General features: G+C 43.6%; 1 pseudogene across 1 annotated transcript; it reads left to right on the top strand.

Moving 5' to 3' along the window:
* Window positions 1-438: 438 nt before the first annotated feature.
* On the top strand, window positions 439-14672 carry LOC311137493 (annotated as a pseudogene). Its single transcript has 16 exons — window positions 439-690; window positions 1153-1242; window positions 5596-5798; window positions 9968-10024; window positions 10120-10212; window positions 10320-10406; window positions 10521-10631; window positions 10821-10991; window positions 11081-11171; window positions 11272-11378; window positions 11674-11874; window positions 11972-12103; window positions 12217-12295; window positions 13056-13249; window positions 13381-13401; window positions 13533-14672. The product of its transcript is annotated as an uncharacterized misc_RNA (transcript).
* Window positions 14673-15455: the final 783 nt, after the last annotated feature.

The raw sequence follows: 15455 nt of genomic DNA, 5'->3' as shown, positions 1-15455 counted from the left end.
CACAAGCCCACAGCCAATCAAGCAATGTCAATACAGAAAACTCGGTAGTTAGCTTAGCATCTTTTAGTCACAGAGACCACCATGACAAAACAGACAGCAAGCTAGCCATAGTTAACCAAGCATTCTTCAGTGACAGCCTTGTCAATACAGACAGCTGGCTAGCCATAGTTAGCTTAGCTTTGCTCAGTGGCCACTATGTCAGCTAGTTGTACCTTTCCTAGCATTGCTCAATGACAGCTTGCCTATGTAAATACAGACATATAGCTAGCTATAGTTAGCGTAGCATCACTCACTTAAGTTACACCGATGTCAATACATACAGCTAGCTAGTCGTAGTTAGCTTAGCATTGATCAGTGACAGACGTGTCAATACTGCTAGCTAGCCACGGATAGCCTTGCATTGCTCAGTGGCAAAACTATTTGTTGTTTAACAACAAAATGGCTCTTATTTTAACACACTTCTCTTTCTCTGTTCCAGGCCAGGGGTTGTGGTGTGAGAGGCTGGGACTGGGCCCGGAGCATGGAGCTGTGTTAAGGAAGGTCTGGTTCTAGATCCAGGGCTAGGGACCGGGATTGAGACCTGGTGTCTGATTGAGGCTGTAGTGATGCAGCCACAGAGGCCTTGTCTGTGGAGGTGGAGGGTCCTGCTCTGGTCCACACTACTCCTCCTTTGTCCCCTCAGAGCCACAGGTAAGACCCATCACCACAACTTTACTATTATCTTACCCTGACTGTCTCATAGAAAAATTAAAAAAACCCAAGTAGGGAGGGAGGATAGTTTTCAGTTTAATGGTGTGTTTGTGAACAAGTAGAACTGTTGAACTAGACCCTGTTTGACTGTCAGTGGCAAGTGTTCCACATCGTAATTAAAGATGCATTCCAGAGGTTTTGCATATACTTTTTAGCCAGTAGTTCTGAAAGTGGCACCCACGAGCCAACACGGGTCCCTGAAAATTGCGCACAATTGTGTACAACATCATTGATTTCGTATGATATGTTACGTCCTGCAAAAAATTTATAATATGTTACAAATTCCAATTCGTACAATATGTTGCGAATATGTAAGTGCTTAAGATCCCATTATGTCTCTTTAATTTAGGCTGAGTTTCCAATGAAGCTGTGTGTAAAAGCTAGCTGTTTTGGTTCATTCAGGGCATCCCTTTACCGTTGTCGAAGATGGCTTGCCTTGGGAGACCGGGAGTGGTGACCCTGATGTAGAACAAACTGTGAGACGAGAAAATTGTAAGCAATTGTAGTGTACCGGTATATGTTTATGGCAAATGCACCCATCACCACATTTCCCTAAGCTTCTCCCTTCCCTGCTGAAAAGAAAACTGCATAGACCAGCAAATGCTTATGACTAGTGTTGGAACGGAGAAAGAAGGGGAAGAAAGGGGGAGGAACATTTTTGAAAAACAGAAAACAGAAATAAAATATGTGTTTATTATTCATTATTTATTAATAAGCTGAAAAACAACGAACATACATTGTTTTCCTGCGTTTGAGGAAGAGGAAGAGTGGATCCGAAGTTCCCAAGTTTGAATCCCACCTCGGCCAGAAATAACATTTCTAACAACCATTATAGTCTCCAAAAGTGTTATTATTTTTCACATTAGTGAATTTAAAATCACCTGAGTTAATGGAACGATTATGGTATCATAATCATAACATATAGAAGTGTTGAACTAATGAGGTTGGTTTATTACTGTACTATACTCCCTTTACCTTGTTAATGCAATTAGTATCTTAAATTATCAGTTATCTGTTGTGGTGTCTTGTGGACTGCATATTACCTGATATAATTATAAATACATCACATCCCACTGGGCACAAACGTCAATTCAACGTCTATTTCACGTTGGTTCAAATTCATTTCATTGAAATGACGTGAAAACAACGTTGGTTCAACCAGTGTGTGCCCAGTGGGATATGACAATTTACTCTGAGAGCAACATATTTTAGTCATTAAAAGTGAAGAATGATTTACCTACAATCGAAAGTCATTCAAAGAATTGGTTGAAATGTAGAAACGTTTATTACTGACAAATGTGAAACATTACAAGCACACACACACAAACACACACACACACACACAAACACACACACACACACACACACACACACATACACACACAGGCCCTATGGGCCCAAGGTAATGAGTAGGGTATGGCAACTGACTGATTCTGAGTGAATAACACAACATGATCCAAACATGTGACAACATCCATGCAAACAGAGGAAAAAACTCCTTCTGAACGTTCTAGGGCGCGATTCAATCAGGTTAGCGTTGGTCGACACCTGCATTACGGTTGTTTTGGCGTTGTCGGAGGTGGAACTGTGTTAGAGCTTTCAAATCTACAAGCGGCTCCTTGTGTTACCTTATCGCCTACACTGCCATTGGATGCAACGAAACCACCTGACTTTATATCCAACTAATCCCATGCAGCCACGTTAGAAGTTCCTGCAGCCGCGTTACAAGTTCAAACACTTGAATGCATGATGTTCTATTGTAGGCTACAGGCCCTACATCCGATAAGACTGATTGGCTTTAAATCCTCGCATCCAAATTAACATGAAAATTATGCAATAGCCTACACTTTCTGTCGCCGTCAATTCAACGTCTATTCCACGTTGGTTCAACATAATTTCATTGAATTGACGTGGAAACAACGTTGATTCCACCAATGTGTGCCCAGTGGGAAGGAAGGGGGTGGTTTGTGACACACAAGAACAACCGAGGGTTAACGCTCGATTTGATTGAATCGAAACCCTAATTTTAGAAAGAAGATAAAAAGGGCTGGAGTACAGCAGAGTCTACAGGATATGGCAGGGATTGGCAATGGGTGCCCCCCTTTTAAAGGCCCTCGTATCAAGTGCAATTTCGAAATTTGGTTGTGCATCAGCAGTTTTTCTTGTTATGTCAGTCACTGATAGTCAATCAATTAGCCCATGTCAGCTACTGTATATTCAAATTTTGCCCAAAATGTTCCAAAAGGCCCATCCAGCAAAGGAAAGGCGCCGTGTGTGAACAATTCTATGACAAACAGTGACATACACTCTGAATGACCTAAAATGATAAATCCCATTTTGTTTTTTCACAGTCAGGCCAACCCAAGCTGTACAGTTCAAGTAGGCTAATGGTAGGCCTATTGAAATAGATAAATGAGGCTGTCAATCACAGGTTTCAGATTTTTCAACCAAAAATGAATCATGTTTTCGCTCTCAGTCATACTTTATTTATTTATTTAAAAAATAAATAATTGGATGTTCACAACAATGCTTAAACCACATCAGGAGACCACTTTTGAGGTCTGGGATTTTTTAAAGAAATTTAGATTTTTGAGTGTAGTTACCCTTAAATTCAACTGAGCAGGCACCTAGCACTGTTGTTTGGTTAGCAGTGTTTCTGAAGCCCACATGAGATGGCATTTGCAAAACAAATGGCCACTGGATTAATGCAAATAATCATGATATCATTCTGCCAGGTAGGCATAGGCTACTTTGTAGGTCGTTATCATTTAATTAAGGTTTTTGGGAAAGCCTTTCAATCCACCAGAAGACGGTTAGGCCTATCTTTAGCATCATGATATTTTTCCTGTTCCTTAATTGTTTGAATATCCCTTTGAGCATGGTGAAGTTATTAATTACACTTGGATGGTATATCAATACACCCAGTCACTACAAAGATACAGGCATCCTTCCTAACTCAGTTGCCGGATAGGATGGAAACCGCTCAGGGATTTCACACTGAGGCCAACGGTGACTTTGAAACAGTTACAGAGTTAATGGCTGTGCAAAACTTAGGATGCATCAACAATATTGTAGTTACTCCAAAATACTAACCTAATCGACAGAATGAAAATAAAGAAGCCTGTACAAAATAACAAATATTGCATCCTGTTTGCAATAAGGCAATAAAGTAAAACTGCAAAAAATATGGCAAAGAAATTAAATTTACAAAGCGTCATGTTTGGGGCAAATCCAACACAACACATCACTGAGTACCACTTCATATTTTCAAGCATGGTGGTGGCTGCATCATATTATGGGTATGCTTGTCGTCGGCAAGGACTAGGGAGTGTTTTTTATGATAAAAATAAATGGAATAGAGCTAAGCCCAGGCAAAATCCCAGAGGAAAACCAGGTTCAGTCTGTTTTCCAACAGACACTGGGAGACAAATTCACCTTTCAGCAGGACAATAACCTAAATCACAAGACCAAATATACACTGGAGTTGCTTACCAAGATGACACTGAATGTTCCTGTGGCCTAGTAACAGTTTTGACAATCTATGGCAAGAGTTGAAAATGGCTGTCTCTCAATGATCAACAACCAACTTGACAGAGCTTGAAGAAGTTTTTAAAGAATAACGTGCAAATATTATATAATCCAGGTGTGCAAAGCTCTTAGATACAACCAAAAAGACTCACAGCTGTAATCGCTGCCTAAGGTGATTCTAACATGTCTTGACTCAGGGGGTTGAATACTTACAGTATCTAATCAAGACATATTTGTATTTTCATTTTCATATTTTTTTAAACAAATGTTAGAAAGTTTCTTCCACTTTGACATTACAGAGTATTTTGTGTAGATTGTTGACAAAAAATGACAATTAAATCCCATTTAATCCCACTTTGTAACACAGCAAAATATGGAAAAAGTCAAGGGGTGTGAATACTTTCTGAAGTCCCTGTATTTTTGAAAGACTTCCTTATATGTGCTCTCCTGTTCTATTGGTTTTCCAATCAACTTTATTTCATTGTCTAGCAGCCAAAGGCATTATTCTAATCATATTAGCAACCAATGATAGTTGTTGCATCTTTAGATCTCCCCTCTTTCTACATTTCTACAGATATTTCCATCTCTGTCCGCTTGCATGTGCTGTGCGCGTTTTAGAATGGTGTTTTACAGCAAATTGCAATTTGGAACATTTGCACATAGGCCTAACACTGTGTGCATATTGCTGTGTTTAAAATGTGAAGAAATAATAGTTTATCAACATTTTAAGCTAAACATTCTGATCTGTTCCATCAGCCTTATTAATTGACATGCCATATAATAATATGCCATTTAGCAGACGCTTTTATCCAAAGCGACTTACAGTCATGCGTGCATACATTTTTGTGTATGGGTGGTCCCGGGGATCGAACCCACTACCTTGGCGTTACAAGCGCCGTGCTCTACCTCCACTCCACTCCACTACTTTGATACGCATTGTGTGGATTAAGAAGTGAATATGCGCAATGCCCACAAAATAATTGGGTATACGGTGTATACCTGCGTATACCCTCCACTACACATCTGCTGGTCAGACCAGCTTGACCAGCTAGACCAGCATGGACCAGCTTGAAATGTATGCTGGTCTATGCTGTTTTTTCATCAGGGTTAGCACACCTTCTTGTAGGCTGTGTTGTTATTGCTTTGCCAGAATGAATGTAATTTATTAAATCTATGTGGTGAAATAACCTTTAAATATCTACCTACAAGGTGTTTGTTGTCAGCAGAAATTGTGCTTCCTGCGTGGCTTATACCTCAAAGGCTCAACACTTTGTCTGATTGGCTACTGTGCTAATCATGGGCTTGTCTGATTGGCAGGGAACCAATGTCTAGAGGGCCAGGATGTGTTTTCCACGATCAGAGAGAACAGCATGATGGGAGAACTTATCATTGAGCTCAACACAGAGCTGACAGCCAATGATGTTGTCTGGAGCCTAACTGGGGAGGATGCTGATTGGTTCTTCCTGGAAGGGCGGAGCATTAGACTCAATGCCTCATTGGACAGAGTTCTGGACCGGGAGGTAATCTTAAATATTTTATTGCAACTTCGTCACAATGATGACAGGATTCTGTCTTGGTTTGGTACATGACTCAAACAACAACACACAGCAGGGTCATGTGCAGATTCAGGTTGAAATGTATTGTCATGAATCTTGCCCTGAAGGAAGAACTGAGCGATTTCTGCTAGATGGGCCAGCTTCAAAGTAAAAATTGGCTATATCCTTATTCATGAAAACAAAAAGCTTTTTTGTCTTAATTTAAGGTTAGGGTTAAGCATTAGGATTAGCAGTGTGGTTAAGGTTAGGGTTAAGATTAACAGGGCCAGATTAAGAACTCATACAGTGGGGAGAACAAGTATTTGATACACTGCTAATTTTTATCATAGGTACACTTCAACTGTGAGAGACGGAATCTAAAACAAAAATCCAGAAAATCACATTGTATGATTTTTAAGTAATTAATTTGCATTTTATTGCATGACATAAGTATTTGATCACCTACCAACCAGTAAGAATTCCGGCGCTCACAGACCTGTTAGTTTTTCTTTAAGAAGCCCTCCTGTTCTCCACTCATTACCTGTATTAACTGCACCTGTTTGAACTCGTTACCTGTATAAAAGACACCTGTCCACACACTTAATCAAACAGACTCCAACCTCTCCACAATGGCCAAGACCAGAGAGCTGTGTAAGGACATAGGGGATGAAATTGTAGACCTGCACAAGGCTGGGATGGGCTACAGGACAATAGGCAAGCAGCTTGGTGAGAAGGCAACAACTGTTGGTGCAATTATTAGAAAATGGAAGAAGTTCAAGATGACGGTCAATCACCCTCGGTCTGGGGCTCCATGCAAGATCTCACCTCGTGGGGCATCAATGATCATGAGGAAGGTGAGGGATCAGCCCAGAACTACATGGCAGGACCTGGTCAATGACCTGAAGAGAGCTGGGACAACAGTCTCAAAGAAAACCATTAGTAACACACTACGTCGTCATGGATTAAAATCCTGCAGCACACGCAAGGTCCCCCTGCTCAAGCCAGTGCATGTCCAGGCCCGTCTGAAGTTTGCCAATGACCATCTGGATGATCCAGAGGAGGAATGGGAGAAGGTCATGTGGTCTGATGAGACAAAAATAGAGCTTTTTGGTCTAAACTCCACTCGCCGTGTTTGGAGGAAGAAGAAGGATGAGTACAACCCCAAGAACACCATCCCAACCGTGAAGCATGGAGGTGGAAACATCATTCTTTGGGGATGCTTTTCTGCAAAGGGGACAGGACGACTGCACCGTATTGAGGGGAGGATGGATGGGGCCATGTATCGCGAGATCTTGGCCAACAACCTCCTTCCCTCAGTAAGAGCATTGAAGATGGGGCGTGGCTGGGTCTTCCAGCATGACCACGACCCGAAACACACAGCCAGGGCAACTAAGGAGTGGCTCCGTAAGAACCATCTCAAGGTCCTGGAGTGGCTTAGCCAGTCTCCAGACCTGAACCCAATAGAAAATCTTTGGAGGGAGCTGAAAGTCCGTATTGCCCAGCGACATCCCCGAAACCTGAAGGATCTGGAGAAGGTCTGTATGGAGGAGTGGGCCAAAATCCCTGCTGCAGTGTGTGCAAACCTGGTCAAGACCTACAGGAAACGTATGATCTCTGTAATTGCAAACAAAGGTTTCTGTACCAAATATTAAGTTCTGCTTTTCTGATGTATCAAATACTTATGTCATGCAATAAAATGCAAATTAATTACTTAAAAATCATACAATGTGATTTTCTGGATTTTTGTTTTAGATTCCGTCTCGCACAGTTGAAGTGTACCTATGATAAAAATTACAGACCTCTACATGCTTTGTAAGTAGGAAAACCTGCAAAATCGGCAGTGTATCAAATACTTGTTCTCCCCACTGTAGGTCGTAGTCTCCATTCAAGTCAGGACTGGCAGGACTGGCAGCCATTGTTAGTGTACCCATGTCATATTGCCAAGGTAAGAGGTTCCAAAATCCTTCTATGGATTATACAGTGGGGTAAAAAAGTATTTAGTCAGCCACCAATTGTGCAAGTTCTCCCACTTAAAAAGATGAGAGAGGCCTGTAATTTCCATCATAGGTACACGTCAACTATGACAGACAAAATGAGAAAAAAAATCCATTAAATCACATTGTAGGATTTTTAATGAATGTATTTGCAAATTATGGTGGAAAATAAGTATTTGGTCAATAACAAAAGTTTCTCAATACTTTGTTATATACCCTTTGTTGGCAATGACACAGGTCAAACGTTTTCTGTAAGTCTTCACAAGGTTTTCACACACTGTTGCTGGTATTTTGGCCCATTCCTCCATGCAGATCTCCTCTAGAGCAGTGATGTTTTGGGGCTGTCGCTGGGCAACACAGACTTTCAACTCCCTCCAAAGATTTTCTATGGGGTTGAGATCTGGAGACTGGCTAGGCCACTCCAGGACCTTGAAATGCTTCTAACGAAGCCACTCCTTCGTTGCCCGAGCGGTGTGTTTGGGATCATTGTCATGCTGAAAGACCCAGCCACGTTTCATCTTCAATGCCCTTGCTGATGGAAGGAGGTTTTCACTCAAAATCTCACGATACATGGCCCCATTCATTCTTTCCTTTACACGGATCAGTCGTCCTGGTCCCTTTGCAGAAAAACTGCCCCAAAGCATGATGTTTCCACCCCCATGCTTCATAGTAGGTATGGTGTTCTTTGGATGCAACTCAGCATTCTTTGTTCTCCAAACACGACGAGTTGAGTTTTTACCAAAAAGTTCTATTTTGGTTTCATCTGACCATATGACATTTTCCCAATCCTCTTCTGGATCATCCAAATGCACTCTAGCAAACTTCAGACGGGCCTGGACATGTACTGGCTTAAGCAGGGGGACACGTCTGGCACTGCAGGATTTTAGTCCCTGGCGGCGTAGTGTGTTACAGATGGTAGGCTTTGTTACTTTGGTCCCAGCTCTCTGCAGGTCATTCACTAGGTCCCCCCGTGTGGTTCTGGGATTTTTGCTCACCGTTCTTGTGATCATTTTGACCCCACAGGGTGAGATCTTGCGTGGAGCCCCAGATCGAGGGAGATTATCAGTGGTCTTGTATGTCTTCCATTTCCTAATAATTGCTCCCACAGTTGATTTCTTCAAACCAAGCTGCTTACCTATTGCAGATTCAGTCTTCCCAGCCTGGTGCAGGTCTACAATTTTGTTTTTGGTGTCCTTTGACAGCTCTTTGGTCTTGGCCATAGTGGAGTTTGGAGTGTGACTGTTTGAGGTTGTGGACAGGTGTCTTTTATACTGATAACAAGTTCAAACAGGTGCCATTAATACAGGTAACGAGTGGAGGACAGAGGAGCCTCTTAAAGAAGAAGTTACAGGTCTGTGAGAGCCAGAAATCTTGCTTGTTTGTACGTGACCAAATACTTATTTTCCACCATAATTTGCAAATAAATTCATTAAAAATCCTACAATGTGATTTTCTGGATTTTCTTTTCTCAATTTGTCTGTCATAGTTGACGTGTACCTATGATGACAATTACAGGCCTCTCTCATCTTTTTAAGTGGGAGAACTTGCACAATTGGTGGCTGACTAAATACTTTTTTCCCCCACTGTATGTCTATATGGCCACAATGCAACAAGCTGTATATTTGGCGTACATGCTGCCAAATTGCGGCCTTCCCGACTGTAGGCATACCGGTAACTGCCAAAATAAAGGAAACACTTGAGTAAATGAGGGATTATGTAATGGTGTGTATTTTCCTGGCATGGTTTAGGTCCACTAGTAGAATCTATACCAAGGCGCATTTAAGCTGTTCTGGCAGCTAGTGGTGGCCCAACACCCTTTTAAGAAACTTTATGTTGATCCTAAATTATGCTCTCTGGTGTATTTTGAACACTGAGAGCGGGCTCCTATGGTTGGATTTAAAAAATATATAAATTATAACGTTTCTATTTTATTTTTTTGCCTGTTGGACCCACTATGGCTTGGGCCTGGGGGCTTTAGCCCCTGTAAGCCCTTGCATTAATCTTGCCCTGAAGATTAAGGTTAGGTTTAAAATTGTATGACTTTGTGTCTGCTAGTGACCTGTCTGCAGAGCTGCCTCCAGGTCAAGATTCATGACAATAAATGCCAACCTGCTCTGCAGATATGAAGCGTGTGTGTGTGTGTTTGTGTGTGTGTTTCAGGTGCAGGGCCCAGTCCTAATGGCAGCGTTGACCTGCTATGAGGAGGACACTGTGAAGGTAGAGACTCTTCATTTCTGGAAATATATTTGTCCTTTGTACCACAGTGATTTTACTATGGATCCCAAATTTCTAAATGTGTGTGTGTGTTTCAGAGTGAGTACAGGATCATGGTGGAGATTCTAAATGAGAATGATAACACTCCTGAGTTTGTGGAGAGCACCATTCAGACTCGCAGCATCAGTGAGGTAAATAGACTACACATGCACGCACGTGCACACACACACACACACACACACACACACCACACACACACACACACAGAAGCAGACTATTGCGTGATATCTATGTTTAGCTGGCGGAGGTGAATACAGTGGTGTTTACAGTCCAGGCCACAGATGCAGATGACGACACCATCATGTACTCCATCGACCAGACCTCGGTACTGTATTAATAACCTTTTATACATAAATAAATACCAGATCTTCTTACTGTATCAACAAGGTTGTGCATTTAAATGAGTGTGTACAGTATTTGTGGGTGGTCTCTGTTCCAGCCTGATGCTGCCTGCTTCAGAGTGGATCTCCCTAACAGTGGAGAGGTGATACTGGCCAAGCCTCTGGACTACGAGACCAAAACACAACTGGAGATCACCATATACGCTTTGGTATACTAAATAGACCTACTGTTACAGAAAGAGCTTGGCTGCACCTACAATCTGCGTGATATATGTTGTGAATAATGCACACCTTTAACCAGTCAGATTGCATGACTGGAACTAACTGTTCCTAACCATCAACCAGTCTGTTTCAGTCTGATACGGTCTGTGTGTGTGTGTGTGTTTATGTATGAGTAGGAGATGAACACTGCAGAGAAGTTCAACACCAGTGCCATCCTGACCGTGAATATCTTGGACGGAGACGACCAGTACCCACAATTCCTGCCGTGCACGCCCCTCTCCAACAACCAATCAAATCGTGTCTGCACCAACCCCATCTACACAGTTAACATCACAGAAGGCCAACAGGTTAGTGACCAGGGTTAGCTGTTGGTGGTTGGTGTCGGTGGTTAGAGGTTAGGGAATGATGTATTGTGTTAATGTTGTCTCTTTTATAGGACGTTCTTCTGGACTTCTCTCCGGGGCCGATCAATGCTGTGGATGGAGACAGAGGCCTCAGCTCACCTCTCAGCTACAGCATCCTGTCAGGTAACACACACACACACACACAAAACACCATAGTTTAGCTTCACAATGAAATATAGCGTAATATTAGGAGCTGATAATATAGCTAGCTACATGTTGTCAGGGGCTGATAGCGGGCATTTCGTGATGGATGAGCTGACAGGGGAGGTACGTCTGACAAGAGGAGTAGAGAACAGACTACAGACACCCACACTACGCCTACGAGTCATGGTGAGACACACACACACACACACACACTTATGCAGACAGTTTGCAGACAGTATGCAGACAGTTTATAAGGTACACCACCCCGTTCACAAAAATGGTTCGCTCCTGCAGGGGAATGTTTTCCTGGCACACGTTAGGTCCCTTGATACCAATTGAGCAACGTTTCCATGCTCTGAAGAATTCGGGCTGTTCTGGAGGCAAAGGGGGGTCCAACCCGGTACTAGATGGGTGTACATAATAAACTGTATAGAGACTGAATAAAACCATTAATAACTGAAAACTTTCTCCCCCTCCTCAGGCGTACCAGAGGAATGACCCTAGGAAGTACTCAGTTGCCACCGTGGTGGTCCATGTTGTGGCTGTCAACCACTTTCCTCCCCAGTTCGGTCGGGCTGAATACCGTGGCTTTGTCACCGAAGGCGACAGCCCTGCCTCACTGGTCAACACTTATGGCAACACTGTGCTGCTAATACAGACACAGGACAGGGACTTCTCTGATGTATGTACACACGTGCACACACACGCACATACACACAGCTAGACTATGCATAGTGTAATATTCTGTAACTTCAACTCTCTCTTCTCTCAATCGATAGGGAATCAATCCCAAGATGCACTACTCCCTGAGGTCCTCGTCCAATCACACACAGTTCTACCACATCATACAGGAGGGGCTTCTGATCGCCAGGACCAATCAGCTACGGCCATCACAGAAACACCGTCTGAAGGTGGGCTTTGATTGGACAGAACAGTAGTACCAGAGAACAACGTAATTCATCTCTATTGAGGATGGACAAGCTGCATTGGTGAAGCTGATGTTGATGATGATGATATCCTGCAGGTAGTGGCTGTAGATCTGGAGTCAGGTGAAATGGCCACGGCTCTCATAAAGGTGGAGGTGCTGTATGAAGGACAAACAGGTAACACACACACACACACACACATTTGGAATCTGTGTGGTCATACTTGCTCTGCAGTTCATCATCAGTGTATGTATGTACACTGAGTGTACAAAACATGATAGACTGACCAGATTAATCCAGGTGAAATCTATGATCCGTTATTGGTGTCACTTGTTAAATCCACTTAAATCAGTGTAGATGAAGGGGAGGAGACAGGTTAAAGACAATTGAGACATGGATTGTGTATGTGTGCCATTCAGAGGGTGAATGGGCATGACAAAATATTTAAGTGCCTTTGAACAGGGTATGGTATTAGGTGCCAGGCGCACCGGTTTGAGTGTGTCAAGAACTGCAACGCTGCTGGGTTTTTCAAGCTCAACAGTTTCCCATGTGTATCAAGAATGGTCCACCACCCAAAGGACATCCAGCCAACTTGACACAACTGTGGGAAACATTGGAGTCAACATGGGCCAGCATCCCTGTGGAATGCTTTCAACTCCTTGGAGAGTCCATGCCCAGGCGAATTGAGGGTGTTCTCAATGCAAAAGGGGGTGCAACTCAATATTAGGAAGGCTTTCCTAATGTTTTGTACATTCAGTGTATGATAAACAGAGTAGCAGCAGCGTGTATGATGACTGTATGTGAGTGAGTGTGTGTGTGTGTGTGTGTGTGTGTGTGTGTGTGTGTGTCTAGAGTCAGTATAAATGGTTTTCCTAATGTTTTGTACACTCAGAGTATATATGTGTGTGTGTGTGTGCGTGCACGTGTGTGTGTGCAGTCCCTCAGGGCCCATTGGGGGACGGGCTTCTTCCTGGTAGCTGTGCAGTGGGCAAGGCTATGGGTGTGGTCATCCTGGGGCTGACTCTGTTAGGCTGCGCTCTGTATGCACTGCAGCATGTACTCCAGACAAACAGAGGACAGAAGGACCCAGAGGACAGGGGCTGTATAGCCCAGGGGAAACACCCCAACGTGGTGAGATACACTGACACCTCACTCTGACCCCTAACCTTTTAACTTTTAAGCTCTAACATTTACACATTCTGGTCCTGTGGTCTGACCCGTGTGTCTCTCTGTCTCCTCTCCCCTCACCCCTGCTGGTTTAGAGATTACAATGGTTCCAACTGGTGAGTCTCTCCTCCCCCCCAGCCCCTTTGTGTGTGTGTGTGTGTGTGTGTATGTGTGTGTGTGTGTGTGTGTGTGTCATACAGGGCATAGTGTAGCCATGTTGATATGTGTGTGTGTGTTTTCTCCCCAGGTGAGTCACAGTAGTCCCATGCCAGTTCTGGATGAGGTGAAATTAAAAAAGGAGGGTCTGAGCAGCTCCACCTCCAAGCTACTGGGCAGTCAGAGCATCTACACCCCTGCAGACTCCAACTCTTCTCCACTCAATTCTATACCTATAGCTACATCCTCAACGACCTACATCCAGCCTATACTACCCAGCACCACTCCTACAGACCCCAGTCATGGCCCTACTTCACCCAACTCCACCCATACACCTGCTACAACCACCACACCTGAACTACTCACAACATCCACTCAACCCTTGGGCAACTCTAGCTTTAGCACCCCCACTCACCCCACACCTACCCTGAATCAGATGTCCGAACCTTTATCTACAGACACATTTTCACGTACACACCCCTTCCCTATTGCAGAAGAGGTAGATACACCCACTCAGGTAGAAGAGACCCCTAAAGACACACCTTTACCTCCTCCCATTCCTATCAACTCACCCCCTCACCCCACACCTCCTCCTACCTCAATGACCACACCTCTCTTTCTTTCACCTACTCCAGACCCAATACACACTCCAGAGTGTACAGGAGATACTCACACACCTTTACTTACTCCACCCTGTCCAGAGCAGGACAGGGTAGGGACACCCCCACCTAAACCCACCCCAGGGAAGGCACACATACCTGTACTGACCACGCCCTCCCCAGAGCAGGTAGGACCACCTGGGTACCCTGAGGAGTGCAGACCCTCCACACACAGCCCTGAGACAGCCTCCATTGGGGATGATGACTGCTTCCTGGGGGATGAAGAGGCCATCAGGACCAGTGATGATGATGATGAGGATGAAGAGCTGGTGAGACTCTGTTCTTGCATACAGCCCACATTCCTGATAACAGACTATGACAATGACATGACTACTGAGATCCCCGCCAGCGGTGGAGAGGGGGAGGGGACTGGGAATGGCGAAGGAGTGGAGAGAGAGAGGGAATAGATAGAGGGAGACAAGGGAGGGGTAGAGAGAGACAGGGATTATATGGAAGGAAAGAGGGGTCATTTGGAGAGCGAAGCGGAGAGTTTGAAACAGGGGAGTCAATCATCTCAACCCTGTAATATCAAGCAGGAAGTATCAGTGGGCCAATCAAAGGAGAGACAGTAACCCAGCAACACTCTCTAACTAAGAGTCTCTTTGGTGAGTCGCTGAGGCCAAAGATGTCGGAACGCTCTGAAATACGCACACACAAACACACACAGAAACACACACACATACACTGATGACATTAGAACATCCTAGACTTGCCTCAACCAAGTGTACATGAAACACAACACAACAGGCCATGTGTCTGAGAAATAGGCTTAGACCTATGACTTGAGTCTGTTGTGTTGCTGCATTGTTGTTCTTGTGTTGAAGGGACTCCTGCACACTGTGAGTAGGCCTACTTACAAATAAATATGTATCGTGCATCTGTTTATTGACAACCCCTGTAACCATTCAAATATAAAACGTATTTTGATTTGTTTAACACTTTTTTGGTTACTACATGATTCCATATGTGTTATTTCATAGATTTGATGTCTTCACTATTACTCTACAATGTAAAAAAAAAATTAAAATAAAGAAAAACCCTTGAATGAGTAGGTGTGTCCAAACTTTTGACTGGTACTGTATAAATATAGGACCAAACACACATCACAACAAGAGAGACAACACAACAATACATAAAGAGAGACCTAAGACAACAACATAGCATGGCAGCAACACACGACAACACAGCAAGGTAGCAACCCAACATGAAAACAACATGGTAGCAACACAACATGGCAGCAGCACAACATGGTAGCAGCACAAGACATAGTACAAACATTATAGGGCACAGACAACAGCACAAAGGGCAAGAAGGTAGAGACAACAATACATCACGCGAAGCAGTCACAACTGTCA

The sequence above is a fragment of the Coregonus lavaretus genome (genome assembly GCF_964263955.1).
Source record: "Coregonus lavaretus genome assembly, chromosome: 11".
Lineage (NCBI taxonomy): Eukaryota > Metazoa > Chordata > Actinopteri > Salmoniformes > Salmonidae > Coregonus > Coregonus lavaretus.
Note: the sequence above shows the minus strand (reverse complement) of the source record. Positions and strands in the feature narration are given on the sequence as shown.